Source organism: Triticum aestivum, chromosome 5D (genome assembly GCF_018294505.1).
Source record: "Triticum aestivum cultivar Chinese Spring chromosome 5D, IWGSC CS RefSeq v2.1, whole genome shotgun sequence".
Taxonomy (NCBI): Eukaryota; Viridiplantae; Streptophyta; class Magnoliopsida; order Poales; family Poaceae; genus Triticum; species Triticum aestivum.
The window spans coordinates 564709856-564720716 of NC_057808.1; positions in this window are offsets into that span (position 1 = coordinate 564709856).

Here is a 10861-nt window from a genome sequence, read left to right on the forward strand (position 1 = left end):
CAAACTATACAGTTGGCCATCTTGGAAGCAAATTTGGAAACCCCAAACGTGCAAACTCCTGTTTCATGCAAACTAACTGCCAGATTTTTTTTTGAACTAACTGCCAGTTGGCTTGGTGGATCTTCCTATGTCCTGAAAATTGTTCCAAAGAAAATTAGCCACTTGTGAATTCAGAAGGTCAATGGCCCACCTAGGAAATTTTAAAAGGGATACACAAATAATATTCGTAGGTGATCAGTTATGTTTTGGCAAGAACATTTGCTTAATATGTAGGTGCATGTTTATAACCGTGCATAATTCAGTCTAGCCAGAGAATAAGTTGTACTATATGTTATCATCATAGCCTAACTAATGGAGTTAGCACATACGCCCTCCGTCTAAATACGTCTAGATACATTCATTTCTCTGACAAGTAATTTCAGACCAAGGGAGTAATAAGAAGATAAAAGCACTCTCCTCTCTCCTCTGTGGACCATGACGAAGGGTGATCTGTTGGCTCCAAACCATCGCTCTCCCTCTCTCCGGAGCTCTCTCCTCTGTGGACTTGCTCGAACGGACGGAAGGAGGAGAAGGGAGGGAGACAGTGGATCGGAGCTTTCCCGACGCGCGAACGCCTGCCACAACGACGGCCTTTTTCTTCCTCAAGCACGAACTTGAGCAGCCTTACAATCTACGGGAGGAGAGTGGGTTTTATACGGGCGTGCACTAACACGGACTGAGATCCGGTGCCTTGGCACACACAAGGCACGCGTGAACAGTATCGTGCCTTGAGGGCATCTCCTGGCCGTTGGATCTACAAGCGACGATCCGATGAACATCAAGAGTCACCGCTACAGTACATCGCTACAGGACCAACACACTGTAGCGCGGGTACTGTTTACTGACATCTGGAACCTTGATTTCCGATCAAACGGTTGAAAGCTCAAGGCATTGCACTGTTCACGCGTGCCTTGTGTGTGCCAAGGCACCGGATCTCAGTCCCATTAACACACCACGCCGCGCTCCGGACGCCCCCACTCGCGCACCCCCCATGACCCACGCTCTGCGGCTCGCGCTCCGGCGCGACCGAGTCCAGCGCCCAACGCGGTCACACACCCGTACACCTCACCAACTGACACACATGCGCAGACACACACACGCACCCTGCCACATACCTGACGCTACTACTGACCAGCATCCGACACGTCCGGCGCGCGTACGCATACTCAACGCGGTCGCCGTGGCTTATTGGCCAACACTCACCCCCTAAGACATGGTCTAGAGGAGTGCTGGCCCCTCAACATCGACATCGGCGAGAAGAACCTGCTCCACCGCCTCTGCCTTCCGCGGTTTTGTGCACTCGCGTCGGAAGTGCCCGGTAACCGCGTCGCTTCCCTCCACCGCTTGGCACCGTGCTGCCACCACCGACGTCGTCATGGTCCAAGCCGCCACTTCCCTGCACCGCCCACTATGCCGCAGTGAGCATGAGCTAGTCGCTGCCACCTCCACCGATGTCCTGACTGCGCTGCCACGTCCACTCCTCTAACGCTTTCAGCCGTCCGAGTGCCTCTTCGAACGACATGGTCTCCACGTCGCAGAATTGCTCGATGCCGGCCACCGCCCCGTACAGGCAGTCTGGCACCGCGTCCAGCAGCTTCTTGACCATTTCCGCATCATCCAGCGTCGTCCCGAGCCCCGCGTAGCACGCCGCCATGCCTCAAATAATACTGGCGTAGGCGTCCGGTGACTCGTCGTCCGCCATGCGCAGCCGGTCGAAGTTGCGGCAGAGAGCCGCCCGGACCCGATCCGCGCCAACGAGTCGTGCCTTGAGGCTCGTCCACACCTCCGCACCCATCTTCTTCGACGACACCTGCAGCAGGATGTCCTCAACGAGTGCTCCGACACTAATAGAAAAAGGGGCTTTTTTCCCGGTTGGTAAGGCCCTTTAGTCCCGGTTTCCGGGACTAAAGGGTCGTTACTAATGCCTCTCCCTTTTAGTCCCGGTTCTTACATGAACCGGGACTAAAGGCCGCGGCCACGTGGAGCTCCACCTTTAGTCCCGGTTGGTGAAATTTTATGATTTTTTTTTGAATTTTTTTTTGAATTTTTTTTATTTTCTAATTTCTGAATTATTTTAACCTCTAATCTCTAATCATCACTGCTCAATTTATCCTCTAATCTCTAATCACCCCTCATCATTCCAAATCATCTAACTTCCCGAACGGTCACCCATCCTCCCACTCCCCCAGCCTGAGCACGCTTAACTTCCGGGTTCTATTCTCCCTCGTTTCCAAGTCTGCACTTGTTGTTTTCCTGACAATAGTAAGATGTCAATCCTATTAACCCTCAAGAATTTTGCTTGAGCATGAAGTGACACATTTCACTGTTTGAGTTTGAAACTATTGTTTAAAAAAAAATATTATTTAGTAACACTAATATTTCTTGAATAATTAGTTTGACCATTGTTTGATCACAGTTTGACCAGATTTGACCAAAATTCAAAATAACTGAAATAATTATTTAGTAACACTAATATTCTAGAATAAATAGTTTGACCACAGTTTGAATTTTTTTCGATTTTTTCCACTCTAGATCTTAAAAGCCCCGTAACTTTTTTTCTGTTAAGTTTTTGAGGATTTTGAAAATGTTTAATGGGGTTCCCCCAGTTAAATTCGGATGTAACTTTTCGAGTAGATGATTTTTCATATAAAAAACTTTTTCATCCGAGTTCGTATGCAAAAGTTATGTCCATTTTACAAATTCCAGAGAGATTTTGCAAATAAAGTCGAAATTCATATTTGTTAATTTTCCCAACAACTAGACCACATATCACATGGGAAACTTATTTTATTTTATTTTTTGACATTTCCATCATTTTCTTTTGTTTTAGAGGGGGGGGGGTAGAGTTTGAAAATGGGACCTTTAGTACCGATTCGTGCCATGAACCGGTACTAATGCCTCAAAGCCCATTAGTACCGGTTGGTGGCACCAACCGGGACTAAAGGTCTAACCTTTAGTCCCGGTTGGTGCCACTAGCCGGGACTAATGGGCATCGCACCCTTTAGTCCCGGTTCGTGGCACCAACCGGGACTAAAGGGCCCAGGTGAACCGGGACTAATGCCTTAGCCGCACGAACCGGGACGAATGCTCACATTAGTCCCGGTTCGTGACTGAACCGGGAGTAATGTGAATACTGCCATGTGCCAAGCCCTGTTTTCTACTAGTGCGAGCAGGTAAGCCCTCGCCGTCTTGTTATTCTTCGGGTAGACCGCCGCTGGAGCGTCCACCGGAGCCACCGCCTCCCACAGCCCCTGCGTGTCGAGGTTGGCCTCGACCTTGATCGCCCACATGGTGTAGTTGTCATCGGTGAGCGTCGGGCACTGTAGGGACATCGGATTCCCCGCTCCGCCAGCGTACGACACAAGCGACATCGCCGGCGATCACCCCCGGCACCGCAGCTCTGATGCCAATTGTTGGCTCCAAGCCCTCACTCTGCCTCTCACCGGAGCTCTCTCTCAGTCCCTGTGGACTCGCTTAAACAAACAGAAGGAGGAGAAGGGAGGGAGATAGTGGACAGGAGCTCTCTCGGCGCACGAACGCCCGTCGCAACGACATCCTTTTTCTTCCTCAAGCACGAATTCGGGCGGCATTACAATGTACGGGAGGGGAGTGGGTGTTATACGGGCATGCACTGACACGCCACGCCGCACTCCGGACGCCCCCACTCGCGCACCCCCCACGTCCCATGTTTCGTGGCTCGCGCCACCGACATGAACACACGTGCTCCGGCGCGACGGGGTCCAGCGCGCCCAACGCGGTCACACACCCGTACACCTCGCCAACTAACACACACATGCACGCACGCACACACACGCACCCTGCCACAGACCCGATGCTGCTACTGACCAACGTCCGAGGCGGTCGCCATGGCTTATTGGCCAACATGATCTGCTGAGCGACTTGTGCAGTCGGGCGCTGCTCTTGCGGGTGCGTCCTAGCAGCAGGCGTTGGCGGTCGCCGCGTTGGTTGTTGACGCGGCGGTGGCGGTTTGCCTCCCCGTCCTGCCTTCTGTTCACGCGGTCGAGCTACGGTATAATGTACCTTCTTTTCCTTTTGTGTTTTGTAGATCGGACATGATATGATCGCATTTTATCTTTTTTACAAGCTTTTGCAATTTCGCCGTTCTTAACAAATGCAAATCAAACAAATACACTAACTGTCGAAACAAATTAACAGTACATCAAAACAACTACGAGCACAACACGATATCTTCGCTGCGCAAAACTTTATTGTCATAATTATATGTGCTATCATTTCTCTTTCGTACTACTGGCTAAGCAACTCAAACAGTAGCTTGGATCACCTAAGTCGGCCTGCTAAATGGACACCAGTGTTACCTCGCGGGACTGCCTGGAGTTGACGATCATAACCTTGCCCTTCCGCCTGGACACATGCCGCTCGCCACGTTCACTCGTATTCCAGCAATGCTATACCAGGTACTAGTTAGTGCCGTATATCCTAACACACCATGTACATCATCTGAACCTGCACAACGCCCGGTTCTAAGCTCCAGTTATCACCACGTGCTCCGTCGCTATCAAGTGACACTCCACCGTAGTGGAAACGGCCGTGTTAGTCCGGGAGTGCCTGTTGTAAATCATGTTATCGCTTGGTAATTCCTGGTGCCTTCTATGCCTATACCCATGAAATCAAATACGTAGGATGCAAAGGCACAAGTAACATAGGCTTGGACAACGCTAAGATACTGAAATATAATGGGGAGTAAGATATTCATCTCTTGCTTCGGAGTAAATAGCATAAAACTACTAGTTTACAGGCTATGGTTCCAAAAAACTACCGAATTTATTTTTTTCACTGATAACTACCAAGTCAGGGGTTGGCTGTTTCAAAAAACCCCAAATTCTCTTTGTTAAAAAATTAAACAGGTTTATGACAGGTCGGGCCCGCCACTAAACACACTGTTTGGTTGACCATTTGTTTGACCGTTAACTGACTTGTGGGGGCCACATGTCACTGTCTGTTTTAAAAAACCGCGATCAGGTCCTTATAAATTTTTACAAAAGCAATCGGGTCCCTCCCGTCCCTGTGCTCCAGAACGATAGGAGCTGCGCTGGCCAGCAGCCCCGCCGGATGAACTCGCCGGCCAGCAGCCCAGCCGTGAGGAGCTCGCCGGCCAGTAGCCCCGTCGTCGCCGCGGACCTCCCTTCGGTCGCCCGTCGTCGTACACTGCGCGCGGGGTGGACCTCCCGTTCGGCCCCAACAGATCCATGGTGCAGCGTGTGTGCCGGCGGCCGCCTCCTCCGGCCGGCGAGCCGTGCCCGCAACCGCGGTGTGCTCCCCATAGTGCGGCTTCTCCCTCTTCTCTCCTCCTCGCGCCAACTCGAGGAGGGTGCGGGCTGCTGGCTCTGTCGCGCTGGTGGCGGAGGTCAGGGGTTGCGGGAGCGGGCGGGGACTGCTGGTGCTGTCTGTGGCGCGGGTGGAGGTGCGACGACGACCGCGGGCGGACCCCATGGCGCGCGCGGCGACGACCACGGGCGAAGCCCCATGGCGCGCGGTGATCGCAGGCGGAACCCCATGGCGGCAGTGCGCGGTGGCGACCACCCATGGCGACGTGCAGCGGCGACCACGGGCGGAGCCCCATGGATGCGCAGCGGCGACCACGGGCAGAGCCCTTTGGAGGCGCGGCGGCGACAATCCAAGGACCCGATTGCTTTTTGAAATTGATTTCAGGGACCCGATTGCTTTTTTAAAATATTTGTAGGGGCTAATCCGTAAAAAATCTGTTGATGAGGCGCTGACATGTGGCCCCCACAAGTCAGTTAACGGTCAAACAAATGGTCAACCAAACGGTGTGTTTAGTGGCGGGCCCGACCTGTCATAAACCTGTTTAATTTTTTAACAAAGAGAATTTGGGGTTTTTTGAAACAGTCAACCCCTGACTTGGTAGTTATCAGCGAAAAAAATAAATTCGGTAGTTTTTTGGAACCATAGCCTATAAACTACTAGTTTTATGCTATTTACTCCTTGCTTCGGGAAGTCTCGCTTCTTATAAGAGACTTTAGACAACAGGCAGTGGCATCAAGTCACTAGTCCTCCGACGGATCAATGACTCTGAATTTCCTGGTTATGAGCTTTGCCCTTGGGGTAGGTCGGAGGGTATGAGATCTTCTAACAGAAAAGACAATATTTTATCAATCTTCCGAACCCTGCGTCAAGACAATGCACCTGGCCGACGCACACAATTTATTTGTTAGTACAAAGTTGTTGAAAAATAAAGCTCAACCAGCAAGGTTCTGTCCAATAAGAGAAAAGGCAAGCTAAGTAAAGCCAACATAGGTTTTTTTTTTAAAAAAAGAGGTTATCTCCGGCCTCTGCATCAGAATGGTGCATACGGCCATCTTATTAATAAGCACACAGTTCAAACAAAGTCTTCAAGTCTGAAAAAGCAAAATGGCTCACGAAGAGCTAAAAATATGAAAACGGGATAGCCACAACCGACGGAATAAAGATAGATAGGAACCTAAACACCTATCTTATTACATGACCGCCATCCAAACCGGTTGAAGATAGCCAGCGCTATCGTCTCCGAACAATAGACTCAGTAAAAAGCCAACATAGGCTAGTTAGTATTTTGTGGTTTCCGACGATATTTTTCTAGTCCATTTCTCTGACAAATACGTCTAGATACATCTATTTCTCCGTCAAATATTTTCAGACAGAGGGAGTAATAAGAAGATAATAATACTCCTACTGGTCCTTCTAATGGATTAGTACCCCACTAGCTAAGCAACTGTACAACAAGTCAACAACGTGGCGCCGGTGGTCCGTCCGATCATTCAGTCGGCCTTTATCATGGATACAAGCATTCGCGTGGCGGCGGCGGCCACCGGCTGCAGAACGAGGCCTTGGACTCTCCCCACCGCTCGAACATATGCCACGTTCACCTCGCACTCCGACAGCACGGCCATGTAACGGTCTATGGGGTAGCACACTGTGTTATGTGTACGCCATCTCCTCCCCCGGAACCGACGCATAGCCACCCGCTTCCGCTCTGTCTCGAGTGGGCACTCCGCCGTCATCAGCTCCCACTCTGCCGTCGTGCACCGCTGCATGGAGGCGCTAACGTGGAGCTAGAGGATGTCGGCGTCCGCGGGGCATCGCTGGAGCACGAAGCCGGAGAACTCAGCGGTGAAAGGCCAGCGGCGGTAATCAACGGTGTGCTTGCCGTTCTCCGTGGCCCAGGTGAAGACGTCCCAGATGGACACGTACACCACCATGGGCTTGGACGTGTTAGGGAAAATAAATCGCGCGTGTGTAGGTTTCATGGCGTGCGTGAGTGCGTGTGTGTCACGGTGGGGGCAAGAGCCAGGCTCGCGTTCCAGCTTGCCGCGTAGGGCTAGGCTGGTCGCGACCGTAGCTGATTGGGTGTGGCGATCCGTTGCAGCCTGGCCACGTTGCGCATATTAGAGCGCGTCGTGGGTGCGGCCGGGGGAAGCCGATCGCGCGCCAAGCGGAGTCGCAAAATCTGTGTGCACCCACGTATAAACTCCCCCGTGTGTTGCTGGTTGTAGGTTGGTGTGGTCCCAAGTTCGATCTCAAAAGAAGCCGTGTGCACGACGTGGCCTTTGTCGCCGGCAAACTAGTGATCTCTGCTTCTTCTTCTTCTTCTTCTTCCACCTTCGTCTTGCAGCGAGTTAGAGAGAGAGAGAGAGAGAGAGAGAGAGAGAGAGAGAGAGAGAGAGAGAGAGAGAGAGAGAGAGAGCTAGTCTAGGGTTAGACCCAATAGGACGGGCAGTCGGTGCCCATGTCACAATCGTCGCCGTCTATGAAACGACTATGACCACAGTGGTGCTGCGCCTCGGGGACGGGGGTGCCATCGACGGAGAAGATGATGGAAGTGGAGGACTAGAGGATGGAGAATATGTGGTTTGCATCAGTGTGGCTGAAGGGCATGAGGCTCCTTGCGTCCGCGCTCCTTGCTGCCGTTGCCAAAGTGATACTCGGCGCAGGCATCCCTGCCGACCGCATGTGGTCCTATAAATTATATTCCCTCCTTTCTATAATATAAGACATATTTTCACGTGTGAAAAAACTTTTTACATTATGCAACGGAGGGAGTATATATGTATGGATTGCCACCACGGTCGTGTTCTCCTCGGGGATTACTGGAACCCGGGCACCTTATCGATTGCGATCCCATGACGTGTCGCCGGACGAGACGTAAAGCGCAATTGTAACCACCGCACGTGTCACGTAGACCACTCAGTTCTTGGGTCTGGACATGAGTGAAGCCGATGATTTACGTCTCGCACACATGCATGTCCTTCGAGGCAATGAGTGATTAAACCATGTCATGCTCTATATATCATTTTGATGGGTGGAGCGAGATGTGCCATGCAGGTGCGGAGCCAGAAAATCGAGCCAATGAGTTCATGACTGATTTAGAGCCAGAAAATCTGCTCCGTAAAAATCAGCTCCGCTCCCAAAATCATAAGCCAACAGGGTAGCTCCACGATTTGCAGCTCCGTGAAAAAACTCGAATCTGGGAGTCAGCTTCGCACTTTCTGGGGAGCTACTCGAGGGGTACTCCAAAAATTCGAGTTTCGAAAGTACTCGTGGAGTTGGTGGGTAATTACCCACCACTGCCACCCATAAGTCATACCCCTTCGTTTTTTTCCAACTCTTTTGTTTTTTTATAGCCATCACGAACGAGAGAGATCTCAACAGCTTATCCTTTCGCTTTCAGGAGGCACGGACAACTCGACCTACCGCCGCCGCCGCCGCCACCTGCATCGGCCGACCGGAGCACGACGCCGGCGAGGAGACCACCAGAATGGGTCGATCCGGTGGTCCTCCTCCTCCTCCCTCCAATTTCTCTGCCCATCTCCACCATCCAAATCCCGTACCTTCGAGGACGGCCATGGCCCCGGTGATGAGGGTCGGCCTTTCCCGTCCCGACCAGTCCTCGACGGCAGCAGCCCCGTCCGTTGTGGCATCCGCCTCTTCTAGGCCGACGCCAGCACGCCATGGGGGGACCCCTACAGCACCCTTTCCTGCGAGCCAGGAGTCAGCGTCCGCCATGGACGCTGAAGCTTCGGTCGGGCACACCACCGGCATGAGCGGCAACGTCGGCCAGACCGGCGCCCCGACCAAGAGACGTGCAGCACGCTCAGCCACTAAGGAAGAGCAGGTATACCATTTTTTCCACTTGTGTTCTATTGAAGATGATTTGTTTCCACAATACACGACCATGGTCTTGAATTTGGACAAATAATTAGATACAGTATGTAGATTGAAGTAGTATGTCTGTAGCAACGATTTGTTGAGAAATATATACTGAACTATTATGGTCAGGGTGATTCAATGGAGTGGACCGATGAGTACGTCCAAATTGTTTGTTCCTTGATGGCTGAACAAGTGGGACAGGGGAATCGTCCCAACACTCATTTGAACCCTTTAGGCTATAACACTGTGTCAGAAAGGTTCTACCAGATGACCGGAATTAGTTTATCAAAGACACAGCTGAAGAACAAGTGGGATAAGTTAAAGGGCGACTGGTCTTGTTGGAATAAATTAATGAGGAAGCAAACTGGGACAGGTTGGGACAGTTCGAAGGGAGTTATTGTCATGGACAATGAGTGGTGGAAGAAGGCGAGAAAGGTTAGTGTTGTCATATATTACATTATAATGGTAATTGTAATTCATAAACATGTTATGTTGATGATTTTTCTTTTCTTTAGGACATTCCTGGATGTGGCAAGTTTAGAAAAAAGCCTCTTCAAAATCTGGAGCATCTTTCCAAAATGTTTTGGTGATATTTTGAATGATGAACAAGATCATTGGAATCCCATGAGTGACAACCCCATCATACCCCCAAGTCAAGAGAATTTTGTTGATGCTGATAATGTTGTTGGAATTGGAGAGGAAGAGGTTCATGACATCCCTGATGATATTGGTAATGTGGTTGGAGGTGAGGAGGATGAGGTTCATGAGGTTTCACCTTGCATTGCTAATGCAAAGAAAAAACCTCGTGTTCTTTTTGAAAAAAATAAGAAGCCAAAGTCAAGCACAACACTTGTTATCCAAGATAAAATCACAAAGATAGCTGAATCCGCCGCTTCTTTTACTTCAATGAAGCAAGGAGAGGTGACAATCAAGGAAGTCATGGATATGGTCTTGGAATGTGGGGCCGTACACGGTTCCGATGAGCATGATATTGCCACACAGTTATTTGTGAAGAAGGACCAACGGGAAATGTTCAAGACCCTTCCTAAAGAGTTTAGGTTCAATTGGCTTAAGAGGAGATACAACGACAAGTATGGAAATTGAAGAAGTAGTGTGTTGGCGCATGAATTTTTCTTACGTCATGTCATTTGAACTATTTGCTTTATGTATGTTGGAGTGAACTATTTTGTCATTGTATGCCACTTGAACTATTTGCTTTATGTATGTTGGAGTGAACTATTTTGTCATTGTATGCCACTTGAACTATTTTCTTTATCTATGTTGGAGTGAACTATTTTATCATCGTATGTCACTTCAACTATTTGTTTTATGTATGTTGGAGTGAACTATTGTATCGTTGTATGTGACTTGAATTATTTCTCTATGTAATGTCACTCGAAATATTTTCTCTTTGTATGCAGATGTTTGATAGTGACAACGATGATTCTGATGATGAGAGTATGAAGTTTTGCAATCTTGTTCTGGGTGCTGCTACACTTGCACAAGTGTATTGTGATACATATCTTGATAAGAATCCACCGAGGACATCAATTGTAAGTGGTATGGGATGGTTGCAAGAGACTTTGTGGACTCCAGGTGAATGCCTTTCACAACTTCGCATGAGCACAGAAGTATT